We start from the raw sequence: 11,341 nt of genomic DNA, 5'->3' as shown, positions 1-11,341 counted from the left end.
AGAAAAAGAAAAAGAAATAACTCTCATGATCAAAGAGCATAGGTACATAGAGAAAGAAAACAATATACTATAGGAGTATGATCATGAAAAGAATGAACAACTTAGAACTCTTCCAAAAGAAGCCAAAAAAATGGAAGAAAAAATCCGTCAGCTAATGGGTAAACTAGATGTAGTAAAATAAGAGTGTAACAGACTCGCTAGAACAAAGGAGCAAAAATAAAATTAAGAAATTGCAAGGGACACTCAAGGAGAACCATCTGACCTAACTAGTCTAGGATTCTAAAGAATCCATACATCAAAGGAAGGAGAATCCTTGAAGAACAATAAATTAGAGACCATAAATTAAGAATAATGGGAAAGAGAAAAGAAGTATGTCACAAAAAAAACCAACTTGATTTTACTATGGAAAAATAGGACATAAGTTAGAAAAGTGTTGGCATAGATAAGTGGCAATCGATAGAGTCAATGCAGATAGAAAAATGTTTTATAGTTGTTGTCATTATGGACACAACACACTTGAATGCAAAGATCTTGCAAATTAAGCAAGAGGAGATAAATATTGTCACTACTGTGATATGTATGGTCACAATTAGAGGAGTTATGGATCAAGCACTATATTACACCAATCATCCCCACTAAATAAAAGGTAGGTTTGTTTCACTTGTGGAAATGATAGGAACATTACAACACAATGCAAGTGGTGGATGAAAAAAAAGAGAAAATAAATACCATGGAGCAATGCAAGAAAGACATGTTACATATGTAATAAAAAAAGATCATGAAGTCAAAACTATTGGATAAAGAAGAGACCTAGAAAAAACAACAATGATGACAAGGGAAAAGGGAAAGGCAATGATATTAGACAAGTTAGTTAGGACTCCACCAAAGTATAGATCACAAAGTAATTAGATAACATGAGAGTAAGGATTGGAGATGGAATAGGTTCACTAGTGAATGGTTAGTCCTCCGAATCAAGTTAAGAAAAAATGAGCTTAATAAGAGTTAGGCAAGAAAGATGAGTCTTACACAGGTCCCCTAATATAAAACTAAAAAGAAATGGTAGAGTGACCCAAAAGGTAATAATTGAATAACATCTAGAGGTGGAAGATAACTTATCTTCGACTATTAGATTGATAATTGAAAAAAATTTATTGCATAAGGGTAGAGGTAGATGAGAAACAAGGTTATCATTTGGAATGTAACATTACTTTTTAGACATATCTATAAATAGGTATCTTGTCTTACAAAATTCACTTTTCCAATCTTGAGTTTAATATATATTTTTTTCATATGAAACCCTAACTATCAAAAGGCTATTTTGTGAAGCAAGTCTGTGCAAGAAGTTAACAGTGATTTTGAAACCCTAGGTTTCATGCAATGCAAGAAATGAGGAGATAGAGACAATGTCACACAATCTCAATGAAACAATACAAGGATGTTTTTTATGCCAAGTTGGTGGATAAACAAGATGAGGAATCGCCTGTTGATCTTAGATTGGTTTTGACAAGTGAGTTTCTATACACTTAAGTCATTTACTTAGTCATGGTAAACAAGTAGTACATGTTGAGCACATGTATAAGATAGAGCATGCCAGGTCCAAAGTGAGTGTTGAGTCACTCAAGTGCTAAGAAGATAGTGTATGTTGAGTAATATAAGAGCCAAGAAAGTAGTACATGCTAAGTCACTTAGACGTCGAGTCATAGTATAGAAATAAATATATGTCAAGCATCAGAGACTTCAGATGTTGAGTAACACAGTTTTAAAATAGTTTTTTGTAATGGTACAAACTACTATGTAAACTATTTTGAGTTGACTTATAGATTGAATTATGATATTTTGGTGATAAGGATGAATCTTAAGTTGGAATCCCTATAAATTGTATGCATCCAATTGAGTAAAGGAAGGTTTAAGTGGCAAAATATATGAATCACAACCATTGATTCATACCTAACCCTAAATCACCTAGATCTTCTTAAGGAGGACAAACCCTAAAATTCATGTGTGTGAAAGAAGCAAAGAGAGAGGTTTGCATGTGCAAATAGAGCATTCATGGTGTCTAAGGAATTATGAAGTGAAATTTCATTTTAGAATTAGTTAAAGGAGAATAGAGGAAGGGAATGGTACACAACAAAGAACATTTGATCAAGAAGGATCAAGAATACATCAATTTAGAGGTGATCTATCATCAAGCAACAAAGTGCTAACCATGGGGATTAATCCTGAGTCATTCTAACAAGTGAATTAGTTAAATCTCTTAACAGAGTAGTCCTATTAGGCTATATTTAAATCCTTTAACAAGGTGCTTACTTAATTGTGAGTTAGAGTCCTTTAACAAGGTACACTTCAAAAAGGTGTTGAAATCCTTAACAAGATAAGACCTAACAATCTTTGTAAGCCTTTAATAGGGGTAGATCTTTACAAGGTAGATCATGTTTCATGATCAAACATTGTAAACTTTATTAGATACACTTTATTACTACAATAGTGAAGATTTGTGGGTGTCATCCCCACCCTAATTTTACCTTGTCATTGGAGGGTTTCTAGGTAATCATATATGGTGTCATACATGTGCGAATGTTTACTTGTTTATATTATTTAGATGTACATGCTTTACATGGTATTTTAGTTTACTTATTGAATGTATAAGATGGATGTGTGGTGAATGTTTTATGGGTCAAAGATTAAACTATTGATTCACCCCCCCCCACTCCCCCCCCCTAGAAGTTTACATTTCCTATTGTAATTTCAACAATTATTGTTAGAGCCTTGTTCTCTAAAAGAGAATCTTTACAACTTTGAGGAAAGATCTTCAAAATGGAAGTCTACAAGTTGGGAAAGATCATTGAGAATCAAGGAATTGAAATAAAACTGATTCTACATCAACTGAATAAAGCAAGAGAAGATATAATGAAATATTTAAAGAGAAGGAATGAAATTTCTATCAAGGAGAATGACACACAATAAAAAGAGATGGACACTACTTAGCTATTTGCTAATGGAGCCTTCAGTGAATTTGATGTATTAGTTGTATATCTAATGGAAAAGAATAGATCCCAAGCTTAGGAAATCAAGAATCTCAAGTTATGGAAGACAAAGCCATGATTGAAGATAACAAAAGATTTTTGACCAACTGACTGGAAGAGAAATCATCGGAGCTAACTAAGATTTCTAACATGCAATTGGATACTTTGAGTCAAATGATGAATGCCAACTATGAATTGAATTTCATGGACATCGAGATAACAACATTGAAGTTGCAAAATGAGAAATTGTGTAAGGACCTAAAAAGGAAAAATGAATTTGCTAAAAGTTTCAATAAACCAAGTGAAGCCATCAAATACTTTGAGCAATTATTGAGGTCCCCTAGATATAATTATGATACATCTAGACTAGGATACACAAGTATTGAAGAAGGGGAATCATCCAAAAGTGCTAAAGAAAGGAGTAACAAAGTTAAGAATTCCAAACCTACTTGTCATAATTGTGGTAAGAAAGGACATATTGCTAATGTGAGTAGGGGCAAGATTATAAATCAGAATGTCAAGCATAAGAGCATGGTTCACTACCATAAGTATAACAAACAAGGTCATCAAGCACATGAATGCATAACTAAGACCATGCACACACAAAGATTTGAAGGATGTTGTTATAACTATTAGAAATATGGACATAGAGCTTTTGAGTGTAGATCCAAACCCATGTGGTCATCAAACATGCAAAAAAAGGTAAAGAACAATGGCAACTCTTACAACTGGGATTACAATACAAGATATAGTTGTCACCATTGTCAAGACTATGGACATGTTCCTGATAATTGTATTGGAACACACTTCAAAAGTGACTACAAAAGGTGGTTGATTCAAACCATATGTTTTAGCGATTTGAAGATTGGTCACATCAGTCGATATTGTCCAACAAGGTCAAAGGCACCAAGTTGTGAGTTTAGTAAAGGCAAAGGCAAAGGCAAGTTAGATATTTAAAATGTCAAAAATGAAATGAACAAGACATGGAAGACAAGGGATGATTGTATCACATCAAGTGGAGAAGGGATCACTTCACCCAATGGGTCAAGTGATCACACCTCATTGAACTAAGAAATCAAGTGGTATGTGGGACTAATATTCAAAAAGTTATATTATACATTAGTTCCAAAATATTTAGTACTAAAAAGTCTACATAAGAATGAATAAAGATGCAAGATGTTATTAGGAATCAAAGAATTTTTTTGATTTTTTCATGTTAATGTTGAGCATGAAAAGTTTCCTATGATTGCCAAGTGAAATGCTAGAGGATGCTAAGCTAATAGATTGGATAGTTGTTGTTGAGCTTGTAATTACTGCCAAACAAATGAAAAGACTAGTGGATGTCGAGTGAGCCTGAAATTAGTTAATGTCGAGCTTACAGCTGTGTAAGAACTCAACATTAATTGTAGTATTTCAAAGGGATATTTGATTAATTTTAGCTTATTTTACATCATTTCAAAATTAAGAAGGAGAAAGAAAAGCTAAAGGAAATTTGGAAATCCATTTGAAGCATTTGTAGAAGATTTGAGTAGAAATTTGACACCATTTCATCAGATTTTGCAAGGTATTGATCATGTTCCAAGCTACATTGTTTCATATTTTGTAAACCCTAGTTTTGCATAATGGCATCTAGCTCTTCAAGGAAAAAAGAAGTAGAGGGTAAGGAGTTTTTGAATGTTCATTTGGTTAGTAATTAAGTTAAACAATCTATTTTCAAACTTATACTAGGAATTGCATACAAACAAGATCCTTTCAGTGTGTTATCCATGATACCACCAAAATTTTTAATGATTCAAGATGTCAAAAAGTGTTACAACTATAAGATTCTAGTGTTGGAGACATGGAAATAAGAGAAGCATATGGAAAATTATGTGAAAATAGAGTGTTAAGGGAAGAATTTAAAATTGTAGAGAAGAAAGGGTTAACTCATGCCCTAGATTTCCCTAATATTTTAAAAACTAAATGGATTAGGATTTTATTTAGGATACATGATAGTTCACTATGGTTAGACAACAGGCCTATCAAAATCACTAAAAGAATAATCCATAGGGTAACAATGTATCCAAACGTAGATTGGCCTAAGACTATGAGAAGGGAATCTAAAGAGGCTATTGAGAAGAATACAATGACTATGTATAATAAGAGGCGAATGACAATTGACACCATCACATGTCCTCTAATAGATTTTACAATAAGAGTAATTGCACATAAGTTCTACCAATCAAGCAGATTGAATAATGTTCCTTGTATTGCAGTAGATGTGGGTTGTAAGATTGTGAAGAAGGGTCATACATATGGTCTTGCCAAGATATAACTATAACAATTGATTTGAAACCTAGGAGCAATAAGGAAAACAAAGAGTGCTTAGTACAAATTTGGATCTATTTTGATATGTATCTTATTTTATGTTCAAAACACATTTCCTACATTTGGCACTATGGCATGGAAGACAAATAGGTCTATGGCAGTTCAAATAGGTGAGTTCACTAAATAGCTAGGTGATAATTTTAAGTCAATAATGACCAGCTAATTTGAGGACTTCAAGCAATCTATGAAGAAAGGATTGAGGATTCCAATATCAGTAGTGGAAACAAATTATGACAATGTTTGTTTCCTAGTTGATGTTGATTATACATTTGTTCAAGTAGCAACTCCAAGAGTAAGATGGCTGAGGCCTTTAGGCTATGAAATTAATGTAGATGAGGCCTCTACAGTAATAACTGCATTACTTGTAGAAGATATAGATAAAGATGCCAAAGCATTTGGTAATTATGAGATGAAAAAATCTAAGATTACCATGGAACTAAAGACAACCTCTATCATCAAGAAGAAGGAGAAGTTGGTAGAGAAGTTGAAAGATCTATTGGGTGAAGGTGCCAAGCAAGAAGAGGATGAAGATGAAGAAGACACTTAGATCCAAGCACCATTTGCATTAACACAAGGACTAGGTGAAGATTAGCAAGAGGAAGAAGTAGACATTACAAAAGGTGTTGAGGAAAAAGAATTCAAGGAAGCACCTACTCCTATTGATAAGAAGAAGAGAAAGGCTAAGGGATAAATAGTGACAAGATCTAGGAATATTGCCAAACCAAACTAGCCCAAACTTACAACACCTACCACAATCTGGGCAAGTGCACATGTCACTAAACAAAAGCAAAAAGAGAAGATCAAACCTACAATGTAGGAAGGAGGAGCAAAGAAAAGACCAAGGAGAAAGTATATTGCTCAAACTAAATCTGATGAGGAAAGAATAGAATCTAAGGACAAAAACCAATTCCAAGTGGTGAGTCACAATACATCTTCAAATTTAGACAAATTATGTGAGAATGTTAGGAATAATGTAGATTTGTCAGGATTTTCTCACATTGATTTCAATAATCTTGGAAAAGTTGAGAAGAATCAAGTGGAGGAGGCAATATATGCCATGATGGTAAATTTTAAGAAAGCCCGACTAAAGATTGCCAACTCAATGCCTAAAAGTTTATATGAAAGAGTTGAGAAAAATTGGCATTATTGTTTGAGCCTAGAAAGATAGATCAGGGAGACATCCCTTGCTCATGTTATGCCTAAAATCAGTAAGGTGCAAATTGCTAAAGCCATGAAGAAATATGTTGTTATATTTGCTCCTAAATATAGAGCCTTCAACATATTGTAGAACAATATAGAAGATGTTGTAAAGAAGTCTACACAAATGTGGAAAGTCATATATGAGTTAGCTATAGTAAAAGTAGCTAAGAAAGAGCCTATAGAGGTTAAAGATGATGAAGAAGATAAAAAAAAATGAAGGCACAATTGAGGGAGGTACTAAAATGCATATAGATGACCAAGCAATTGCTAAGGAAGAGCAGCAAGAAGAACAAAATGTACAAGATACACAATTGCCAAATGTTGTCCCTCAACAAACAACAAGTATAAATACTAAAACAATTATAGTTAAGGATGTTTCTAATCTCATTGCTTAGAACATCAATCCCCCTAACAAAAGAAAACTTGAAGAAGATACTTGATCAATCTACACTATAGGAAAAATTGTGTGACAACCTTGTATTAGTGAGTGTAGATGTAATTCAAAAATCAATGACTAACACTACAAGGGAAGAGGTGAAAACACAAGAACCACCTACCATCACCCCTCAAGCCACTAGTGTACAACCTTTAGATAAAATCTCAAAAAAATACACCAACAAAGTTTAATACAGTTGAAGTAGATAAAGTGGAAACTCATGCCACTATTTGATATATAGAGTCAAATAGGTTAGATAGATTTATCTACACCTCTAGCACAAGTTCAAGGTGGAATCCAAAGAATTATGGTAGAAAAGGACAAGCCTGAAGAGACTGAGTTGACACCCAAGTTGAAGGAGCAAGTAGCTATTCAAGCCTTGGTAACTTTACTAGAGTTTGGCACCCCTTCTAGTCACACTCTTTAGAGGCTCACCACATATGCAACACCTTTGCAATTTGTAGTGTTGAGTCCAAGTTCATCAAAGGAAGAAGAGGTCATAACATATGGAAATTTCAACCTGGATGAAGAGATTGTTTTACCAAAATATGATTATGACACAATGATAATAGACTAGGTGAGTATACTACAAGAAGCCTTGGCTAGAAAGAAACATCAAGAACTTCTTAGAAGGGAGCATACATAGAAGAAAGTTTTTCTTTATATTAAAAAAAATCTTCCTAGATGCATTTAGTCTACCTACTCTAGATGAAACCAAGCCATTGATTAAACAATTGACAAATATAGTGGAAAAGGTAAGTGATGCAGACCTTGATACCAAAGCTAAATTATTAGAATGGTCTAAACAAAAATTTCAAAGAAAAATGAATAAGAAAATATCAAGTGACATAGCACTTACAAAAATTGCATTGGCAACTAAGGTAGAGAGTGTGAAGAAGGTACTTGAGAATATTTTCTCACTATACACCAAACTGTGCAATCTCACACTCTTCACACAAGAGACAAGGAATCACATCCTAAGCTTGGAGAGTAACATGCAATCATCAGGAGCTAAATTTCCCATGACTCCATCTCAAACTGAGAAACATTTTAGAGCTTTATTGAAAACTCAGAGTCACTTAGTAGCATTATTTATAGAAGAAGCCAACCTAAGGGCCAAACTAATCAACATCCAAACAACATTGACTCCTCACATAGAGATTTTGCACAAGGAGTAAGGCTATGTAGAAAATCTTATGAAGAAAGACCCCAATCTTTCTTCATTAGATGACCTAGTCCACCTTTCTACCAAGTTGGCCATCCAAATTAACTCTTTGGATGTAGCTCTTAAGATTATCCTTGAGGTCCATAAATATTTCTTGGACAAACACACTATCAGTGTATAACCCATTGACATTAGTGTCAAAAAGGGGGAGAAAGTTAAAAAGGAGGAGAAAGAGTAGCTAGAGCCAAAGGGGGAGCCAAAGGAGGAGAAAGTAAAAGCTTAAGAATAAGCAGCATGAGGGAGCAAGTATGAAATAAAATAGTATCAGTTGAGGCATATCTACTTAGCTGGAGTAACATTTTAATTATAGAACTAGATCAAACAACTTAGGGGGAGTTATCAATTTGAGATATAAGCTATTACAAAATTTTGATATTTTGAAATTTTGTATAGTAGTCAAATAAGAGATATGTTATGCTCATAAGAATAAGGATGTCAATGCATCACCAAGTGTTCTTGACACTCATGTCAAAGAGGGAGATTGTTGATCTTAGATTGGTTTTGACAAGTGAGTGTCTATACACTTAATTCACTTACTTAGTTCATGCCAAACAAGTAGTACATGCTGAGTCCAAAGTGAGTATCAAGTCACTCAAGTGCCAAGTAGATAGTATATGCCAAGTAATATAGGAACTGGGCAACTAGTGCATGTTGAGTTATTTAGATGTTGAGTCAAAGTATAAAAATTAGTATATGTCAAGCATCAGAGACTTCAAATTTTGAGTAACATAGTTTTGACATAGTTGTTTGTAATGGCACAAACTACTATGTAAACCATTTTTGAGCTAACTTATAGATTAAATTATGATATTTTGGTGATAAAGATGAATCTACAGTTGGAATCCCTATGAATTGCATGCATCCAATTAGGTAAAGGAAGGTTTAAGCAGAAAAATGGATGAATCACAATCGTTGATTCATACCTAACCCTAAGTCACCTAGATCTTCTTAAGGAGGAAAAACCCTAAACTTCATATGTGTGTGGAAGAAGTGAAGAGAAAATTTTGCATGTGAAAACAGAGCATTCATGGAAAATAAAGAATTGTGAAGTGAAATTGTATTGCAGAATTAGTTACAGGAGAACAAAGGAGGGGAATAGTACACAATAGAGAGACATCTAATCAAGAAGGGTCAAAAATACATTAGTTTAGAGGTGATCTATCATCAAGCAACAAAGTGCTAACTATAGGATCAATGTTGAGTCATTCTAATTGGTGAATTAGTTAAATCTCTTAATAGAGTAGTCCTAATAGTCTATATTGAAATCCTCTAACAAGGTGCTTACTTAATTATGAGTTAAAGTCCTTTAATAAGCCACACTTCTAATAGGGTTTTGAAATCCTTCAATAGGGTAAGACATAATAGTCTTTGTAATTCTTTAACAGGATAGACCTTTCATAGGATAGATCATGTTTCATGATCAAACATTGTAACCTTGATTAGATACACTTTATTACTATAGTAGTGAAGATTTGTGGGTGTCATCCCCACCTAGTTTTACCTTCTCATTGGATGGTTTTTTGGTAATCATATATGGTACCATATATGTGTAAATGTTTACTTATTTACATGATTTAGATGTACATGCTTTACATGGTATTTCAGTTTACTTATTGAATGTATGAGATGGATGTGTGGTGAATGTTTTATGGGTCAAAGTTTAAACTACTAATTCACCCCCTCCCCCTCTCAGAAGTTTACCTTTCCTATTTTAATTCTAGCATCACCTATTTATGAGTGAGTACTATTATATGCCATAAAAATATAAGTGAATGGAGCCCTATTCTCACTCCCTAGTAGTGTGCTACTATTGGAGGGTGTAGGTGAATATCTAAAGACAAAGATTGTAAAAATGGGAGACAAAATGACTAAAATGCTATATGGGTAGATCCGTGCAAAAGAAACAAGTGAAAAGGACAAAGAAGTTCTAGAATGCACTATTGGAAATATGGCTAGTTATATGTCTGAATTATTATCATTAATGGTAACATGTATTTAGTATTTCATTTATGCAATCATAGTTAGAAAAATTGTGTAAGTGTTAGACAAATTATAGTAGTACAAAGATAGATATGGCATGTACGAATGACTAAGTTTGAGTTAGGAAATGCACAATTAAGGATTGATAGATGACAAAGTGGTAATGATGTATATCACTGCAAAAACCTATATAGATGGTACAATGCAATTTATAGTCAAGATACTAGTTTAGGTATTTAACAAAATAGAAAAAAGTATATAAGAGAATTATATTGTACGACTTAAGGAATTATTTTGGTGACCAAATAATTAATAATTCAAGATGGGTTGACATCCTAGATTTTTACCTTAAGCCATTTTTATATTTGATCAAGTGTGTGAAAGCATTAAGGTCAATTGAGCAAAGATTTATTAGTTTATGAGATATAAGTAAAGATCATATCTTGCACAGATAAAGTTTGATGTAGATGTGATGTGAATGATTGAGAAGAAATATTAAATCATATGTGAGCCTTATGAGATGCAAAATCTAATGTATGATTAGAGAAAGTTTGAGATATAATAGTAAGATAGTATTGTATGTATACCTATTCTTGTGAAGAACTAAATTATATATTGCATGTTAGGGTAGTGGGCTCTTCTTACATACATTGTACATTATCCACCAACTCCCAAAAAGATTCAAGCAACTCCTAATAGGGTTGAGGCTTTTAATAGAGCCTATTCCTCTAACAAGGACTCAAGACACTATGTATTTTACAAAATCCTAACAAGATCAATATCCTTAACAAGATTGTTTTGTTTAGTGAATCATCTTGTGGGTACCATCCCCATCGAGGTTTTCCCTTGGCTAGGGTTTCCCTTGTTAATAAATAATGGTTTCACAAGATTTATTTGTGTATGGTTATATTTAATATTCTATATTTTTTATTTACTTTCATATGCAAGTTATAAAGTAATTAACAATATTTAGTTGTGGGTAAAAGTTTGTAGAATACTGATTCACCCCTATCTCAATATTATTTATTTCTAACAATTGGTATCAAATCACAATTACTAAGAAGAGGCTTAATAGCTTGAGTAAGATCCCTATGGATATGGAACAATTGA

The sequence above is a fragment of the Cupressus sempervirens genome, chromosome 4, assembly GCF_028749045.1.
Source record: "Cupressus sempervirens isolate cs-2001-9-10 chromosome 4, ASM2874904v1, whole genome shotgun sequence".
In the NCBI taxonomy this organism is placed as follows: domain Eukaryota; kingdom Viridiplantae; phylum Streptophyta; class Pinopsida; order Cupressales; family Cupressaceae; genus Cupressus; species Cupressus sempervirens.
Note: the sequence above shows the minus strand (reverse complement) of the source record.